This window comes from Acomys minous (assembly GCF_964271855.1).
Source record: "Acomys minous genome assembly, chromosome: 9".
NCBI lineage: Eukaryota > Metazoa > Chordata > Mammalia > Rodentia > Muridae > Acomys > Acomys minous.
Window position 1 is genome coordinate 111,051,474 of NC_140490.1, and position 19,783 is coordinate 111,071,256.

Sequence of the window (19,783 nt, forward strand, 5' to 3'; positions counted from 1 at the left end):
CAAACAAAGGGAGGAAAGGAGGGAAGAAAGAAGAAAGAAAAGACAGATATTTCAGCAAAAGTGAAATAATATGGAGGGAAGATGACAGACAAAAGGAGGGTAAAGACAATCTTGAGCTTGTGTGGTACAGACAAGGAAATATTTGATGCCATGATCCAACATATCCAATGAGCAGAGAGAAAGATGAAAGTCCCACAAGCAACACTGGAGGAAAACACAAGGGCTTGGAGCAGTTCCTGAGTCGATTTGCCATTGAAAGAGGCAGAATAACTAGTGATGCCCACAGCACAGTCCCCGGGCCTGTGACTATGCTGCATATCAACAAGACCTCAGACGGTACTGTTAAGATTAAATGTCTTAAAATGGGATGTTTTCATTGGTCATACAGGACATCATGTCACTGAAGCCCAAATGGAGAGGTTTCTCTGGCTCATGTCAGCCATACACAATAAAGAGTGTGAGAGTCCATGATCCATCCTGCCATTGGCAAAGACACGCATGGGAGTCATAGGAAGGAAACAAAGGTCACAAGCAAAGACCGTCTGGACTGATGGACAGAGAGGACACAGTGACCTGCAACTGCAAAGTAATGACTTCAATGACAGCAAGGACAAGCTTGGATGCACCCTTGCATTCCCTGGGAAGAGCATAATCACTAAACACCTTGTTTGTCCTTTAGAACATCTGTGGCCAACCCATTCTAGACCCGATTTTCTGTCCACAGAACTCAAGAGGGGATAAGGAGGTCTTGGATTTGGTCATTAAATCCATGTTAATAGCCTCCACTTCCAGCGAGTGGTCAGCCATAGTCATAGAGATACTACAAATATGGACCAGAACGAAGTGAAAAGGGTGGAAGGTATGATTCAACCTGGCAATTAAACTAGACTATCACACATTCACTGAGTATCTAATGTGCGTTGGTAGAAAGTGCCTTGAAATCATTAGCCAGACTCATAGATGCAATTTCCTCCATCCTGTAGTGTTGTTATAAACAGGAATCGAAAACAGGATTGTTTTACACAAGTTGATTATAAAATGAATGCAGTGGAAGAGAGAAGACTCACCACTTTGAAACCATTATGCATCAAAGACTAATGAAGTGCATTTAAGGGCAGAGACCTCCATTTAAACTTAGGTTCAATTATAATGATGGTTACATAGTTAGAACATTTCTACCTTTCCTTTCCTCCCTTCAGATCTCATATACACCCTCTCCTTTGTCTCAGATCCATGGCCTCTTCTTCCATTGATTGTTGTTACATACATATATGTATATGTGTATGTATATGGTGTATATGTATATATATATATATATATATATATATATATATATATAAAACATATAACATAAAACCTGCTAAATCTGTACAGTTGAGGCCTCTTGAACTTTTTCCCCATCCACTTTAGCATATATACTGTTGTCCTTGTTCATTTCATGTTTAGGCAGTGCACTGGCTAGTTTTGTGTCAACTTGACACAAGCTAAAGTCATCTGAGAGGAGGGAACCTCCATGAGGAAAATCCCTCCATAAGATCAAACTGTAGGCAAGCCTGTAGGGCATTTTCTCAGTGAGTGATTGATGGGGGAGGTCCCAGCCCATTAAGGTGTTCTATAAAAAAGCAAGCTGAGCAAACCATGGGAAGCGAGCCAATAGGCAGCACCCCTCCATGGCCTCTGTGTCAGCTCCTGCCTCTCGGTTCCTGCTTTGTTTGACCTGTTTTCTTGACTTTCTTCATTGGTGGACTATAATGTGAAGTGTAAGGCAAATAAACCCTTTCCTTCCCAATTTTCTTTTGGCCAGGGTTTCATCACAGTAATAGTAACCCTAACTAAGACAAGGAGGGAGTCATGTTGGTAAAACTCTATGGGTGCACCTTCTGACATACTTGGAGATGCAATCTCACAGCATACTCCTTGGTCCTCTGACTCTTACAATATTTCTTCTCCCCTTTCCAGAATGATTTCTGTGATCCAACATCACTTACCGAATGGTTACAGCAACAATCTTATTTATGGGACACGGAGTGTCACTTGAGACTGAGAAGTTGAGAGTGTAGAGCTTTGTAGCAAACTGACATGTCGCAAGAGACAAGAACTTTCAGAAATTGGATTTTTCACTTAATCTTACAAGAATCTCTCTCTATATCTATATATATAAAAGGACTTCATAGTGACAGATAATAATGCAGCCGGACACTTGTGGGGCTTCTTCTTATAGGTTATATGACAATACGAACACAGTTTAAATGCATTGATCTCACCCAGCATCCTACAGTTTAGACCCAAAGCCAAGGTCAGAAGAGACATAAAGAGTACACACTCTTCAGGCAAGAGGCTTCCTCAGGGAGGTTGAGTAACCATAACAAACCAAACAAGGTGGGAGCTATTTTATAAGCAGAGACTATACTCAAATTTAAGGTCCAGAGGTTAACTTCCCATGAAAATTACTTAAGTCTTATGCTTCCCTAATTTTCATTGCTGGGCACCAGGAAATCCTCCAAGCTTGATAAAATTAAGGAAGTGATGAATCAAGCACATTATTATTTACTAATACTGACCTGAGTTATCACTGGCTCTTTTGCTGTTTGCACACCACACACCATACCCTAAAACTCAGACAAAACTCCTCAGCAAGACATTGACAGCATCATCAAAATGGTTATAGACACCATTATATAGACTGAGCAGATTGTATTCATCTATTTCGGGATACACATGTGTGCATTAGATAGATAAATAGATAGATAGATAGATAGATAGATAGATAGATAGATAGATAGATAATAGATAGATGATAGATATCAACAACTAAACAAAAAACATGAATTTGAGAGACAATAAACTAGTACATAGAAAAGGTTGGAGAGAGGAAAGAGAAGGGAAGAAATGATGTTATTATATTTTAATCTCAAAAATAAATTCTTATTTAAAATGATGATAGACCTCCTGGTCTCTTTTGAGGATTTTCCTGGTACATTTTTACTATGTTTTGGCGTAATTCTGCCTACACCTACCCTACCTGTCCACAGCAAGCTACAGCCTCTCCAATCACACAGAAAATGCCAACCTTCTCAATGTGAGCTATATGGTATGCACTCCACCCTCCTTAAGTCTGTCAAGTAATTACAGAACTATAAATTCTTAACTGGCTACGCTTGATTTTTATCTAAAACCATTAACTTAAATTTATTGAACCTGAAAATTGGAAAATAAAAATAGACAGCTGATGACACAAGATTTAAACTTAACCATAAAGTGCTGGGGATGTGTATCAATAGTATGCTGTATTTCATAATAAGAGCTATCTTATGGGGCAAACCATCAATCATCAGCAAATTTGGTCTGAGTAACTACAAATATGAATTTAGCAAGAAAAAATTATGACACAATTCAAGAGGCCTAGATTTACATTCAACTCTGTAGAACTCCATAGTTACTCTTTAGTATTTACCATGGTTTTGTTTTTTTGTTTTTTTGTTTTTTTCTGAATTGGTGAAGAAAAAACCCACAAAATCCAACCAGGGGACTTTCTAACTTATTTTCCAACTGCATTTGTTGTTTTCTTGAATAAAGTTCTAACCAAAAAAGTTTAAGCATCTTCCTAAATAAATGGCCATCTTCTTTCTGCTTACAAGTCTGGAGGCACATTGCAACGCACTATAAATAGGTTTACATCCTTCTGAAAAATGAGGACTGGTACAGAGAATGAGCCTGGCCAGGTTCAGAGCAGAGTCCCAGAAATGCAAGAATATTAATAAAAGATGATTTCCCTAACCCTGGGGCTAATGAATATGCCTTGGGATACCGCTGCTCTCTGCCACTTGCATTTGAAAAATAAAACTTTTGCAGACTGACCTTTTTCCAGGCTAGAATTAGAATGATTTTGAAATAATCTATAAAGCTTGATATTTTCTTGGCCCTCAAGGTAGTTTAAAGCTCTAACAAATGAGCACTTTTGCTCAGAGGTTTTTTTTTTTTTTAAGCCTGCCCCAGATTTTTCAGTACCTATAGGTTTTGGGTTAGGGGAAATCTTCCTGATCTCCATCATTTTCTTTCTGGATTTGACACTGAAATGGGCACTGCTAAGACACACAGCACGTTCTTTAATACTGGAATTGGGCCTTGTCAGACAACCTGGCCTTCCGGGCACCCGTCTTCTGCTTCTCCATACTCAACTAAGGTAAAGCACTCCCACAAGTTTCTACATGCCTTGACTGGTCATAAATGTGACCGCGCGGAAGAAAAGGGACTGCTTCCTGTCGCATGGCACGCGAAGAATAAAAATAAGCGTGGTGGGAGTGAGCAACAGCTAGAAAAAAAAGCTCGTGGGAAGGGTGAGCCCCAAGGCAGCAGATGCCCACTTCTAATTCCACCATGCGTGCGCAGCTCATGGACCCGAACATTTACACAGCTGAAAGTTAAAAAACGAGGCTGTGGGGGCGTGAAGCTATGCAAAACTCAGAGTGGGCCGATACGTCCAGGATCCTCGTGAGCCCTGGTAGCATTCACAACTCATCACAATAAGGAATGCCCCTTTATGCTTTGGGGAGCACTGCTCAGTTCACTTCATCGTAGACTGCTCTGGTGTAAACTGGCTTGATTTACAGGCGCTGACACCCTGACCTGACTGTGGCCTCTCAGCTCTGCTGGGTGACAGCAGGCGGCCTCCCAAATCATTAGCAAAAGAAATTTGCAGTTGCGATATGATTATGTCATCCTGGCAAATGAATTCTTATTGTCTCACATGCCTAGTAAAGATGTGCCTGAAAGATTTCATCCCTTCCTAGACCCACTTCTTGCCTGCAAGATGCTTCAGAAAACATACAAGATGATCTCATAGCATCCTATGTAACCAAGATAATACTTGCAAGGAACCGGAAGATGAATATTACAGAAAACCACAGCCACTTCTCCATTAACAACAAAGTCAGTGGCTCCCTAATATGCTTTTGTGGGGGAGATGGGTGTGGGGGAAGTGGGGGGGAATGAGGTAATTTTGAATCCTGTAGACAGAATTTTTTGACCTTCCTTAATCTATTCTAGGACTTCTCAGCCTTGGTACTGCTGATACTGAGTACCGTTGTTTGGTGTGCTACCACTATACTGTGTATCATACAATATTTAGCAATAGCAGTCTTTATCAACTATATAGCAGGAACATTACCTCATGTCCTCTAGGGCAGTAATTCTCAACCTCCCTGATGCTGGGACCCCGGTAATACAGTTCCTCATATTGTACTGACCCCAACCATAAAATTATTTGTTGCTACTTCATAACTGCAACTGTTACGAATCATAATGCAAATATCTGGTGTGCGGAATATCTGATCTGGGGTCTCTGTGTTGAAATTACTTCTTCACATCAACAAACCTTTATTGTTGATGCTTATGTTGTTGTTGTTAGTGTATGACGGTGTGTATGTGTGACTGTGTGACCACGTGGGCATGCACACAGAAGAGCACACGTGGAACATCACAGGACTTTTCAGAAGTCGGCTTCTCTCTTTTCACCTTGAGCTCCAGGCATTACGCTTGCATCTTCCACACAGCAAGACCTCTAGCTGCTGAGTCACACCTCCTGACCTCCAGCAAATCTTAACTTTTGTCGCAAGCAGGTAAAACTCCTCCAGAGTCTCTGCCAGACCATTTCTCAGTGAGAACCTGGACAATTTCTTAATAAGCAAATTAAACAATGGAGCAGAAACTCAACTGTTTAAGGATCCCATTGCAAGAAAATGACATTTCACTTTACATTTCCCCCATCTTCCCGCAGCCAGTGACTCCTCATACGTAAAAGTCTTTTATCATATAAGTCGTATAGATTACATCTACGGCCTCTTCCGATATCTTATCACGAGATCTGAGAGAAGGTCTAAGAGCTGAAAGAAGAAGGTTCCTGTTGTTGAAGGATGGGAGAAACACTCAAAGGTAAAGTACCGAGCAATGTCCAAGGCCCTGGCTTTTGGACCACAGAGATCTGAAGAAGAAAAACTTGTTTGAAGGAAGACAGAAACAGTAAGGGCTGGGGTAAGCATGCACCAGATCAGTGGCTTCTACCTGCACTAACAAACAGCTTCCTTTGGCAACATCAAAAATGCCTGCTATTTCTAAAGCCCGAAGTCAGCACTAAGCGTGTCTCCAAAGCGCTGTACAGAATCTATATCCATCTTCATTACTTGAAGATGGATTTAATTTTGGGTTACAGCCAACCTCTTTCAGTCAAAGGTTAGTGAATTAGGTTATCAATCAATTCAGGTAAAAATAAACTCTTAGCAAAGCCTTGATTCTATAAAGTTAGCCTATGGGACTCAGTGTGTATACTACAGAGGAAAAAAACAATGTTTCGTATAGCAGTGACATTTTATTGACAGTGGTTGCAATCTCTCACACAGTGGAGGCTGTAAAGCAATATTCACTTTGTGTATTATAGTCCTGATGGCTCAAATTTTTAAAAAGTCATTAGAAAGCTGGAGGCTCCTGTGGGGAAAAGCAATTAGCTCTAATCAGCACTTCTACAGTAGAAATAAAATGGCCTGGAACCCCAGCCTATGGTGTTCTGTGTTTCATGTAATGAGTTTGTTTTTGAATGAATTCTACTCTCGTTTAAGGATCTGCAAATCTGAATTAATGCTCTGGAAGGAGGTTTTAATAAACCCTATCTCAGAACAAAGGCTCCTTTCTTTAAAATTTGGATTACATGGAATCTGAAAACCCCAAAGAGTTGATTTACTCAAAACAGAGGATAACCGATACAGATTAATTTAAGTAAGCCAGGCAGATTTATTTTAAAAACCTTTGCAGTCTCTAATGTAGAAATGTAGATTTCAAAAACCAAAACAAACTTTTAATATGGAGTCTCTACTTTGTGCTCACACTAAGCCATCAATACCCATGGCTGGCACATTTAAAAAGCAGCAGACATAGTTTACTACAAGTGAGTTCCCAATACTGCACAGGCAAAGGCTGAGGGGCCCTGTGAGTTACAGCTCAAGTCTGCCCATAAATATACAGAGATAACTCTTGTGGTTTATAAGTTCTATCCAGGATGAGAACCTTTTTTTAAAAAAATCAATGTGCCCCCTAATTGATCCACTACAAGTTTCATTTTGACAGCAAGGAGTAGAAGAGTCAGAAATAGTATGCGGTTGATTTAATTCAGCACTTTACAACAGTGGGCTGTGATTCACATGTGGTTAGAAAGAGATCCGTGGAGACCTGGAGCTGGATTCTTCTAGAGGCTATTTGATTTCTAAAGCACCAAACTTGACAGTTAATTGATAACTTGGAATTGTAGATGAGTTGTAAAGTTGGTCCAATTTCCCAGGAGTTAAAGAGAAAGTTCTTACACATTCCAGTTCCCATAATGGATCTGAAGAAATTATATTTGAAAAAAATATTAGAACCAAGTCACTTAAGACAGAAAAAAATTTAATCTTTCAATTTATCAGATACATGTCTTAAATGTCCTGTTAGTGACTACTAAGACATAGTAACTGTCAATATGTATGTGTCAGTGTTCAATGGTAAAATCAAAAGAATGCCTCTAAAGCATCTAAATATAAAAAAATAAGATATATAATAGCCAACAAAGTTTAACAAGCAAAATAATGAGTTACAATGTTTTCATATAAAATAAATTATTTTAGCTAAAGGTAGAAAAACTAAATTCCCCCTTTTTGAGAGCATCATTTTATACGCTCACTTGGTCACACACTGAGATTACTGAAGGTCACACTGGTCCACTAAACACAACCTACCAAACCGCGCTGCAGAAACATGACAAACATAAAGAGTGTTTTTGTCTGTAATTTCATCTGTCTCCTCTAGACATGAAGATCACTGCTTGTTCAGAGAGTTAAATCTCTAAGGAGACAGCTGTGATTTAGAGAGAAATACAAGGTCAAGGGAGATAAACTCACTGCAAAGGCTCCAAACTAGTCTACATAAAACCAGCAGTTACATCACTACACAGCTTGGCAAACTCTTAAGTCGTTTTGCACCTCTGAAAGTAAAGGACCATCACAAATGCGCATTCAAAGGATCTCTAATAAAGGCCATATCAGAGTGGCCGATATGTGTCAGGCTCTTTCTAAGTTCTTTACTCTTGTAACTCTCAAGGGCAGGAGGATACTGTCCCAGTCTCCAAGGTCACAGAGCCGGTACCTGGCAAAACACACATGCTCTTAGCCAACATACTAAAACTGCTTAGTTCAGAAAACCACCACAATCAGCCAAGTGTGGTAGCACACGCCTTTAATCACAGCACTCGGGAGGCAGAGGCAGGCGGCTCGCTGTGAGTTCCAGATCAGCCTGGTCTACAAAGCAAGTCCAGGACAGCCAAGCCTGCACATGGAAACCTTGTCTCAAAAAACCCAAAAAGAAAAAAATAAAACAAACCAGAAAACCAAGATCTAAGCCTTTCTAAATCACGAGGTTAGTAGTCACAGAAATGGTTCATATCTAGAAGGCATACTGCTGCAAACCCTTATTTACCACAAAGTACCCCAGAAATCATCAGTTATTTGGGAATTAAATACAAGAAAGTAGTCATCACCGTTTCTCTATGGAAAAGTAAGAAAGTCAAATGTAATACAGCAAGACTACATGGAGCACCTATTAAGGGCCTAGAGCTGCTGTCCTGGGTAGTCAATGTAAAGAAGCCAATGCATTCTATTTTCCAATGGGACATCAGCAGGTTTCTTCCCAGGACCTTGTTGTAATGAAAGAAGAGACAAGTAAGGACTAAGTTCGTAAGTAATACACTGCAAATAATTACAGCCCAACTGGTATCCACCCAGAAGACTCGCAATCGTACCTTGAGAAAGGGTAAATTTGTCAAAGTTTACATTGGCTTACTCCCAGTGAAACACTTCCACATAAGTTCAACAACTGCGTTTAAAACTTTGCTTGGGAGATTATGGGCATGGTTCCGCGGGGAAGTGCTTGTCTAGGATGATGGAAATCCTGGGTCTAATCCCCGTACAGAGGGACCGGTAAGGGAAAGGGGGAAGTAACTTGGAGGGATTATGAGGAACATTCTACATTTATTTTGAGTGTGTGTTAATTTAAGATTTGGGCTAATGGTGGTTATTTTTCTGAATTCTCTGGCTTCCCTCCTCCACTCGAAAGGACCAGATGGGATGTGCGAAAGCAAATTTTAATTTTAAAAAGTTCTATCTTTCTATAAGGAGTCTACCAGGAGCTGGATGAGGTGGTGAAAATAGGCCCTTTTTTTTTTTTTAAATCTTTCACAGACCTCTTAGATTGTTGCTGTGGACCAGGGAATTCTTACTTTGTGCCTGAAATATTCTGCCTCCTCATTGAGGACTCATGCCAGGGACACCTACATGTTATCTATTTCTGCTTTCTTTAACTCCCACCCGCCCCTTACCTGCTGGATCCAGAGAAACATAAACTCATAGATCAAATCCCTATCATGGGAATGTGTAATATACTCTTGTGCCCAAGCTTAAGTACAGAACTTCAGCAGGCCGGGGGACTTTCTATGTTTCTGCAGTTACTATTGTTGATCTTTGGAGTAGATCTAGCTCTATAATCCTTCTCATTCTCCCTGGCAACAAAAATGTTAAACTCGGTATGAAAAACTCAATCATCAACTCAAGATCTACAGAGTGACTGGAGTACCACACTTGTAAAATGTAGGCGACCATTGCAAACTTTTAAAATGGCTAACTCCACTGAGACCTAATCTCCACTTACAGTGATGACACCAACCAATGTGGGATAATTGTATGGCTATCCAGGGTGTGTGTGTGTGTCTCTGTGTGTGTGTGTGTGTGTGTGTGTGTGTGTGTGTGTGTGTGAGTTTAAAAGCCTTGGCATTTGTTTGTGGCTCATCTATCCCAAGTTTGAGGAGCTACTTGTGGTAGACAAAGCAGCGATGCCTGCACATGCTCCGGAACACTGAGAGAACCTCTGTAGTTTAGTACTGCTTGGATGTGACAGACAAGATCATATTCTCAGTCAGAACCCTTGACCTCAATGTGGACAGGTCATCACCATGAAAATCTGGGGCTTAACAGTGAAAGCGTGAAAGCTCTTTCTTCTGTAGTACCAGGAGGTCATTTCCCAAAAGAGTTTTCTGCATGAGGAATTTTTAAAAGGAGCTATTTTCTATGACATGGCTTCTCATGTTACTGAAGTAGGTCCCCCCCCCCAGTACTGAACAATCAAGGACCTTGTCAATGACAACAGTATTAACAATAAAAGTTAATACTCATACATGCCCAAACTGTGACAGTCTAGCATTGTTCAAAGTGTGCCCTGCATATTAACTCATGCTAATTTTACCACAGCCATGTGAAGAAAGATACTATTGTGGTTCTTGTTCACTTAAGAAGATGCTGAGGCACAAAGACACATACAACGGTAGCTGTCAAACCTGAATCTTATCCGAAGCAATGCCGAACCCCACACTACCTCTAAAGTACTCACCAAGTTCCATTTCTCTGCTACATGAAATGACTCTGAGGCACAGGAGGGCATAGTATAGGACAAGCCTCAAACTTCCTTATAACTACAACTATTTATAATTTGTCTCAGATCGCCCTTCATGAACACCTCCTCCCACAAAGCTATTTGAAGCATTTCTATAATAAGGTCAAAGACTAAATAAAGTGGTACAAGATTCTGTTTTTTATAACATAATCAAGGAATTTTCTCCACATAAAGCTATGTGGCAATAAAACATACTTCGCATTCATATATGTGATTGTACCTCTACCCAACTGGTGGTAAAATAAATGGGTAACAAAATCCAAGAACACTGGGCTCTTGAACCAATACATAAAACCAAAATGCATGTAAAGAACAGGCCAGGGTGAACATCTCATTTATGAATTTTAATATTGCATTTACATTCTACTAAACAACTATTGTCCAACAGGAACATCTCCTTGAAAGCCTATGAGAATGGACATCCCACTCCAACTACGATAATTCCAGTACATTCTGATAAGGTATCTTTTTTTGTACAATTCACTTGTATCTTCCCATTCCTCGCCCCTCCCTCCCCCTCTTTTGCCCTATTTCCTTACCCTAGACCTCTGACAGAAGGGGACCTCCTTCCCTACCATATAACTACAACCTATCAGGTCTCATCCAGATAGCCTGCTTCCCTGATCAGGTGTCTTTTGATAGACCCAAGACCAGACACTGTGGAACAGATTAACTGGACATAACAATAGTTATCACACTAGCCAGGTGTGGTGGTACACACCTTTAATCCCAGCATTAGGATGTAGAAGCAGGTAGATCTCTGAGTTTGATGTCAGCCTGCTCTACAATGTGAGTTCCAGGTCAGCAGGGGCTACACAGAGAAACTCTGTCTCAAAAAAACAAACAAAAATTAGCTCTCATACCGTTCACAGAAGAGAACAGTGAATACAATGCCTAAATCACAAAGACCAGACACTACATCCACTAATCTACATTATCTCATGGGGGTCTAAGAAATGAAGAACAGAAAAAATAATGTTCAGTTTTGAATAATACACTAACAGCAACAAAGACTTGAGAAAACTAGTGTTGGAGTTTTTTTTTTTTTTAACCCATGGACTGTCTAGAGAATGCGGAGGGAATTGAGTCACATAGGGACTGAAGTAGGTTTGCTAGTGTGTATCATCAAACAAAAAAAAAAAAAAATAAGGAAGGGAGGGAGAAGGAAAGGAGGGAAGGAAAGAGGAAAAAGGGGAAATATAACATGTACACATCCTCAATTCCATCATTCAGTTCTAACTCCTGCTTTAAATGTTAGTCTTATCCCAAGGTAAGCTCCCCCATCATTAACAATAAATTCATGTTTACCTTTCCCATCTTGTATTTTAAGAACCTTTGCTGTAATCACAACCAAAACCAAAGGCTATTTTAAGCAAAATACGTACAGATATCAAACCATTTGTCATTTCTTGGGGTTTCTGAAAGGTTGAGAACTCTTTGCACCTTACATTAGACTAGTCCAATTCAGGCCACATAGCCAAGCGCAAGCTGCATGTACGTCTCCTCCCATTTCCAATTCCCTGTCAGACATGCAATCTAAAGCAAGCTTTTGAGCCTTTCAACAGATTCTCTCATGCAAAATGGGTGTGCTCGCAGCAGCTACCACAGAGTTACCACGCCGAATGAGCAAACACTTGACAAACATGGCACCTGTCCAGCCCTTCACAAACAATAGCCACTGTTGGCAGCACAAGAGATTTCCTGAGGCCTCAAGCTGATGACAAATACAACCATGACACTGATCTCATCTCTGAAAGACCTAAAAAGTTGCCAAGTGGGTGATCAGATTAATATCCCTCTATAATAATTTAATATGAAGCAAATACTTCAGGGAGCAAGCATATTAACAAGCAACTGTCTCCCGCTGACACTCACTTTTAACTCCATTTGCAGTTTTCACTGTTTTTTCGTCATTTCAATGGCACAGCATATGTCTTCAAAGTTGCTCCTCTACATCTCATTATAAGGCATGCTCTGGACTCTCTAAATGGCAGGAAATCCATCCCTCAGAGCTGAGGACTTAGATGTTGATGCTTACAAGGCCCACTCCCCAATTTACACATCCGCTATAGCCATAAAAACAACTACAATAAATAGCAAGAACAGATAAGTATTTAATTCAGTGGTTTTCCACCTGTGGGTTGCAACCCCTTTGGGAGGGGGTTGAATAACAAGGGTTGCATATCAGATATCCTGCATATCAGATAGTTACATTGCAATTCGTCACAGTAGCAAAATTACAGTTAGGAAGTAGCAACAAAAATAATTTTCTGGTTGGGGGCCACTACAACCTGAGGAACTGTATTAAATGGTCACAGCATTAGGAAGGTTGAGAACCACTGCTTTGCCTCTTTCTCTTTCCTTGAAAAGCTTTTTAAGTTTAATCTTCTGAATGCCACTTATGGGTAGACAAAAAGTTAAAATTATAAAAAAAAAATGGCTGTGCAAACTTAAAATCATGCAAGTCTTCAAACCTTCAAAATCTTAAGCCCCAGATTTTATTTGGGGGTGATCAACACTTAAAATCCTGTGCCATGGGAAGGCATTCCAAGCATCTAAGATGAGGAGCTCATCTCTTAAATTTTACCATATGCACCGTAGACAGAGGCCTGGATTTCAGACTGGAAGCCCTGGATCTGGATTCTGGAACCGCCTAGTTAAACACGCGTACATTTCCGCAACTGTGGTGATGATGTCTGAGGCTACAGAGTGTGGTACGAGGACTCTCCATTCTGAGATGCCAGTCCCACCCGCACTCCTGGATTTGGAGGGGACCCCATGTCGCTCCCCTGCTGAAGTGTAGCCATGTTTCTGACAAATGGTTAATCTTTATGCCAAAGAACTCCAACCAACCAGCCCCTAATCTGCAAGGCCTGACACCATATGGCACAAATGTGCTTCGTTTCCAAGCGCTCCATGTCTGTGGGACTGCGCCGCGGCATCTATCTTTTCCTTAAGCGAGATCGGGAGTCATTTCTTCCTCCTCTGTAACTTGCGGTTAAAAAAAGAAAAGGATTCAAACATGCAAGCTTTAGTGAACTGCTCTCAGACTCGAGTCTCCTAAGCTGCAGAGTGGGTTAGATTATCTTCATTTGGTTGCTGTGAAATTCCAGCAACGTGAATGTGTTTTTGAAATTACCTGGGAATGATAGGAATAATTATAATCATCCCTAATAAATATTCTAAAGTCTTGGGCCAGGAAAGCACAGTCAGTGATCAAAGCTTTAACACTCATATCCGCCGTGTTTATTTTTGGCATTTTGAGTTTTAGGACTGGAATATTTAACTCTGCATTATATTAGAATACCACGTAGAATTAAGAAATTGCTTAAGCCTTATATCTGCATACTAGCCCAAGGGGCATGTCCTACGAAAGGCTTCACTTACCAGGAAGCTGGGACAGAGGGGAGGACATCCTATTGGGACTCTAGATGAGAGAAGCATGGGAGAATAGCAAAGTAGAAGGATCCAGAGGGTCCTAGAAACCTACAAGTAGAACATTATGAAAGGTAGATTTGGGCCCAGGGGTCCCACACAAACTAAGGCACCAGCCAAGGACAATACAGGCGGTAAACTTTAAACCCCTACCTAGATCTAGCCAATGGGCAGAACATTCTCCACAGTTGAGTGAAGAGTGGGGTATGACTTTCACACGAACTCTGGTGCCCCATATTTGACCATGTCCCCTGGAGGGGGAGACCTGGTGGCACTCAGAAGAAGGACAGCAGGTTACCAAGAAGAGACTTGATACCCTATGAGCATATACAGGGGGAGGTAATCCCCCTCAGGAACAGTCATAGGGGAGGGGAATAAGGGGAAAATGGGAGGGAGGGAAGAATGGGAGGATACAAGGGATGGGATAACCATTGAGATGTAACAAGAATAAAAATAAAAATAAAATAAAAGACCTAAAAAAAAAAAAAGAAAGAAAGAAATTGCTTAACCCCATGTGTGAATGTAAATGAAGTTAGATAGTAATAGTTAAATTTTAGCTGACCCTTTCAGGTTTTTAAGACAGTATTCCGCTATGCAGAGGAGGCTAGCCTTCCACTTGGAATTGTCCTGTCCCAAATTCCAAGTGCTCGGGTCACAGGCTCCATCCACCGTGCCACGCCAATGCTAGTTTTCACCTGTCCTTTACAAGTGTCCACCACTTCAAAGCATTGCTTTTCTGAGAAGTTCAGTGTGCTTGCTTAACAACATGGAGTAAGTAAGTTTAAGCTGATTGGCTGGAGCAGCATGGACCCAATTGTAGAACTGAGAGCAAGTCATATAGGAGGAGGGTGAACCGGTTTAAGAAATACCTTTTTGATAGCCAAGAAGTTTTAGTGTATAGTCTCTTTTTTATGCACTATGGAGAATAATACTTCCCTGGTACCTACTTAACTCTGTGAGTACACTGTGGTATTTTATTTTCCAAAAAACGCTTAATTTTCTTTCAGAGCAACATAGAGAAATTAGGGTGACATTTAAATAAATCAATATATGCTAATGTATGACTGTGCTTCCAAAAGCAAGGTAACAACGTTAACTGCTCAATAACCTATGGATCTTATTTGATCTGTAACCCTTCCCTTGTACTCTTTTTTTCTTTTCCTGATCTGTCTTCGTTCAGTATCTATCACTGTAACAAAACACCCAAGGCTGGATACTTTATGAAATATTGGTCTTGTAATCCTAGAAGGTGAACGGTCCAAACAGCATGATGCTAATACCAACATCCCAGAGACTCTCCCTGGCTCTGTCACAACACAACAGAGAAGCAGAAAGGCCATCAGTCCCATAAGGTAGGGAACAACAGATAGAGTAGCATCGCTTTGTAATACTGCACTCTCCATAACTTCTGTCCAGTCAGGACCTGACCTATTCCCATAAATCAGTATTAATCTATTTGCAAGAGTGACACCTCCATGAGCTATTACACCCCACCCCTAAAGCAGGAACAAGCTACAAGCATGAACTCTTGGTAAGCAAACCATCCCCAAGGAAGAACACTGGTCCAAATATTGCCAGGAATGGATTTCAACTGCAAAAAAAAAATCTCTTATATCATCTTTTTGTCAACTCAAATTTATAGACTTAAGGCTTATTCCACAGAGCCCATTTTTTTAATGAAACGCCTTACCCTTGCAAATATCGTCAAGTTATCTTTTTCCTGTGTGCCTGAAAATTGCTTGATAGTCTAAAAATGGCTAAAGTGTCTCCCTCTGAATGGACTTTTAGCACAGCAGCAGCAGCAAATGGCAGTTTAATAACTAAAGTAGCAGGGTTTCACCCGCCACTAAAGTAGCTTGATATGATGCGGTCTCAGCCATGCTGAGGCTAATATACAAAAAGCACATACAGCCTTTCTCTGTGTCACTCTGTTACACTTTCAGTGTCAATTACAGCTTAGGGTCTTCAGTTTCCTTTCACACTAAAAACGCTTATATCATTAGAATTTCTCAGGAGTTGACTTAAGAAAACTTAACCAGTACACCAAAACCAAATGGAAGACACTGAGTACAGGGGATCATTTTGAAGCAACTCAGAAAGCCCTGGACTCAGAGTCCATATTTAAATACATCGTGAAGAAAAAACTTTAAAGTTAAACATAACAAGTAATTCCTACTGCCATGAGTATCCTTGAGAATAATTCCTTTTACAAAGATAGAAGGCAGTTGCATAACCCATTAGGATAGTTTAAGCCAAAATAAAGTTACTATCATCAGAGATTAACAAAATATGGCCACTGGATCCCAGACAGTGTGTGAGCAGCCATCAGGGCCCTTTAAACAGACACACTGTGATTTGCCCACACTAGTAATTTAGCAACATTGTAATGACTGATATTACACTAAGAACCCAAGAGCTTTGTCCATTTACAGTAACAAGCTTCAGTTCTGTCTCTCTCTCTCATCCCAATTAAGAAAAGGGCACTTGGGTTTCCATCTTGTCAGGCAGCTGTTTTAAAAAGTCAAATGCCCAGTGTCCTTCAATGAAAGTTAAACTGTCTTTGGACAGAGGGGGCAAGCAAAAGTCTGCTCCTTTCTTTGGCCAGTAGTGGAAACTCCCAGAGGAGCCATGGCCAGTAAGAGAGCACCTAAATTTTGCTCAGTTTCAGGAAAAGAACCAAAAAAAAGCTTGACCGTGGTCAGTGTTTTATTTCCAACAGAGAGACACAATTGGCAGATCCATCCAATAGAATGTTCTATGAGGAGAAGACTATTTTTTTCTCTCCAACATACAACTACCAGCTCCTTGTGGTTAACAGCTTTCCACATGGCTAGGGCCACTGAGGAGCTAAAATACTGGTCTTAGTTTTACATCATTCAAAGACCCAAACAGATCTGGTAGCTACCTTATTTACTTTACATTGGCAAGTCTTTGATAGTCACCCTAGGATAAAGGATAAACATGCCAGCAAGAGACACAAAGCATGTCAATAAGAAAGGCATAAGGAAGAGATTCGTTGAGGCTGGGTATGGCTAGCTCATTTCTGCCTCACTAAACACCAATGGATGGGTTCATGGTTTCAGCCACTTTTATGAATGAGAAAAAAAAACAACACTTATACTATTACTCTTAAATATTGTAGCCAGGTGGTATATTTGCCTAATGCTTTTCAATAATAAAGTAACATCTGTGGGCATCCTTAAGGCCAGCCACCAGAGCCAGGGGGAGACAAGTGGGAATTACCATTCTAGTTCTGTGCCTCCCTTGGTCAAAATGAATAAGAGCACCTGCCTGTCTTTTATAAAAGGTGCCTTTACCAGGTCTGGCCCTGCTAAAGTGGGACCATTAAACCCATAAAAATTGGAAATATTTTATAATCCCATAAAGTAGTTTAGCTGCCAAGGTATCATCATGGTTTTTAATGGTGGATCTGAGAACTAATTAACTGCCTTAAAATACTTAATAAGAGACAATAATTCAAGAAAAGACTATTAACTACTAATATTACTATTAACATGGGTGGATTTGTACTAGAGTTCAGAAACCTAGATGTAATTAGGAGAAGAAAATATATTTTGGCAGTAATTAATAATTTTAAATAGCTTAGTTGTTTAGTGGTTAAGATTTTTTAGGTCTAGGTAGATGTTTTAAGTTGATAATGACAAGATGTGATGGAGATTGAGTTACATTCAGAATTTTAGATGCACCAAGATAGGAAAGATGTTTTCTTAAAGGCTGTCAAATACAAATAGCCAAAACACTAAAGATGTAACATTTATATAATTTCTGATTGTGTCATCGTTCTTCCTGCTGTAGGTAGTTTATTGTATATACGTGTAGTAATATAAATGTACATGTAAAAAAGAATGCATAGGTCAATCATCTTAAGGTACAGTTGGTTTGCTACTAATTAAATAAAGCTGGGCATCATGGTTTATATATGTGATCCCAGCCTTAGGAGGTGGAGACAGATGATCAAGAACAGCCTCATCAAATTATATGGTACCCCCATATAAACTTATCAAACTAGACTGAAACCCAGGTAGATTTGATTGAGGTGAGGCCAAGAGCTTTAAGTTGCTCTTTATTGTGTGGAACCCTGGCCTTCAGGATGGGCCTTCTCCTAAGTGCTACATTTTAACAAAATTATTTCTTTCTTTTTATTTTTAATTAATATTTTATTTAAATGTACACAGCATATATTTTAATGTTTTTTATTTTTACATATACATTTATATTACTATACATATATACAATAAACTATCTATATCAAGAAGAACCATAAAACAATCAAGAATTATATAAATGTTATATTCTTAATGTTTTGGCTACACTTTATAAGCATCTTTTGCCTCCATTTTGAGATTAAATGCCCAGCCAAGAGGGCTGCACATCATCTTGCACATAGATTCCATTATCTTTCCAGCATCACTTATGAAACACTGTCTGACAAACAACTCATTCCCAAAGACAAAAGGAACAGCCTCAAAAGACAGGCCCAAGGACTTATCAAACACACTGGACTAAGAGAGGGTCTAGCCCCTTACCTGGACCCCATTAGGAGGAATAGCTTACCCATACCATCCCTTCACTGGACTTGCTAAGTATGTGTCAGATAACTAACAGGATGAAAACTCCAGACTCTGCTGGGGCTTCAGCTCAAATCAGTCTCAGCTCCTAATGTGCCTGACGCAAATGTCAAGACCTGGTGCTGCGTCCTACCACTGCAGCGCAACTCAGTGTTGGGGCCCAGATCAACCTAAAGATCTTCAATAACAGCAAATTTCCAACCAGGCTCACACTTGTATCTCACCAAATGACAGCAGTGCATTACTGCATCTTTCTCTCCCTCTCTCTTTTTCTCAGAGACGGGGTAATCACTCTATAGCCCTGGCTGTCCTGGAACTCATTATGTACACCCAGGGTGGCTCTGAGCTCAGACTCCACCTGCCTCTGCCACCAGACACCTAGAATACACAGCCTAAGTCGCTGTATCTTTATCAGCTCTCAGCTTCTGTTCTAGCATCACCTATGAAGCAAACGTATTCCTAAAAATAAATGGTACCCATATAAGCTTATCAAACCAGACTGAAACTGTGTGAGCACATGGGCATATTATAACTGTATCATAGAGATATGATTGCTGTCTGACATGCAATGTGTGACTTGGGCTAATAGTAGTAACTAAGATTGGAATTTAAGAACCTGTAACGGACTCAACAAACTATCAAGGGAAGTCAGAAGTCCCTGGCAAATCACAGCCAGTGAAAGGTACATAGCTTGTCAACTTAGTTTTCACTAGATAAATTCTGATGAGGAAAGACAGAACATACCCACCTAGTTGCTAGCATAGTGCACTCATGACATTCATGGCTGTTAGATTAATAACAAAAGAGATCTTACCCAGTCCATGGTATGGCGTACTTAGCTTGAGTTCATGTTACAGCTTTTTTTTTTCAGTAATAAATTGGCATTTGTATTTAATTGTTAAAAAACCTGTATATTCACTGTCAGAAAGGAAGAAATACTTCAAAAAAAATCAAAAATAAATAAATAACAAGCCTTGCATCTTACAGCCTTTAAACTTTGAGTCCTTAGGTAGGAAAAAAGCAGATTGAGTATGGGAATACCATAGGTGCCATGACATTGCACAGTTTTCACAGAAGACTCACATCATGCGACAGATGGGCCAGATTCACACTAGTCTCTTCCCTAGACACTCTATTGTTAAGGATATTAAAACAAGAGAAATGTGTACTAAGAAAAGCCATGAGTTATTTTAAACACTAATGAAAAGTAAATCAGCAATTTTCCTTCCCTATTATAG

General features: G+C 40.1%; 1 protein-coding gene and 1 long non-coding RNA gene across 4 annotated transcripts in view; one reads left to right on the top strand and one right to left on the bottom strand.

Moving 5' to 3' along the window:
- NAV3 (neuron navigator 3) overlaps positions 1-19,783 on the bottom strand; it is a 718,489-nt gene that overhangs the window by 608,248 nt on the left and 90,458 nt on the right. The window contains exon 1 of one of the 3 annotated variants that reach the window (XM_084796370.1): positions 11,907-12,041. The exons of the other annotated variants lie outside the window; for them this stretch is intronic. The gene's annotated coding sequence lies outside the window, so the exon portion shown is untranslated. Of the gene's footprint in view, positions 1-11,906; positions 12,042-19,783 lie in introns of those variants that run through there. 3 annotated transcript variants of the gene reach the window in all.
- Positions 1-19,783, top strand: part of LOC311605661 — a 150,161-nt gene that overhangs the window by 97,020 nt on the left and 33,358 nt on the right. The gene's annotated exons all lie outside the window — the stretch shown is intronic.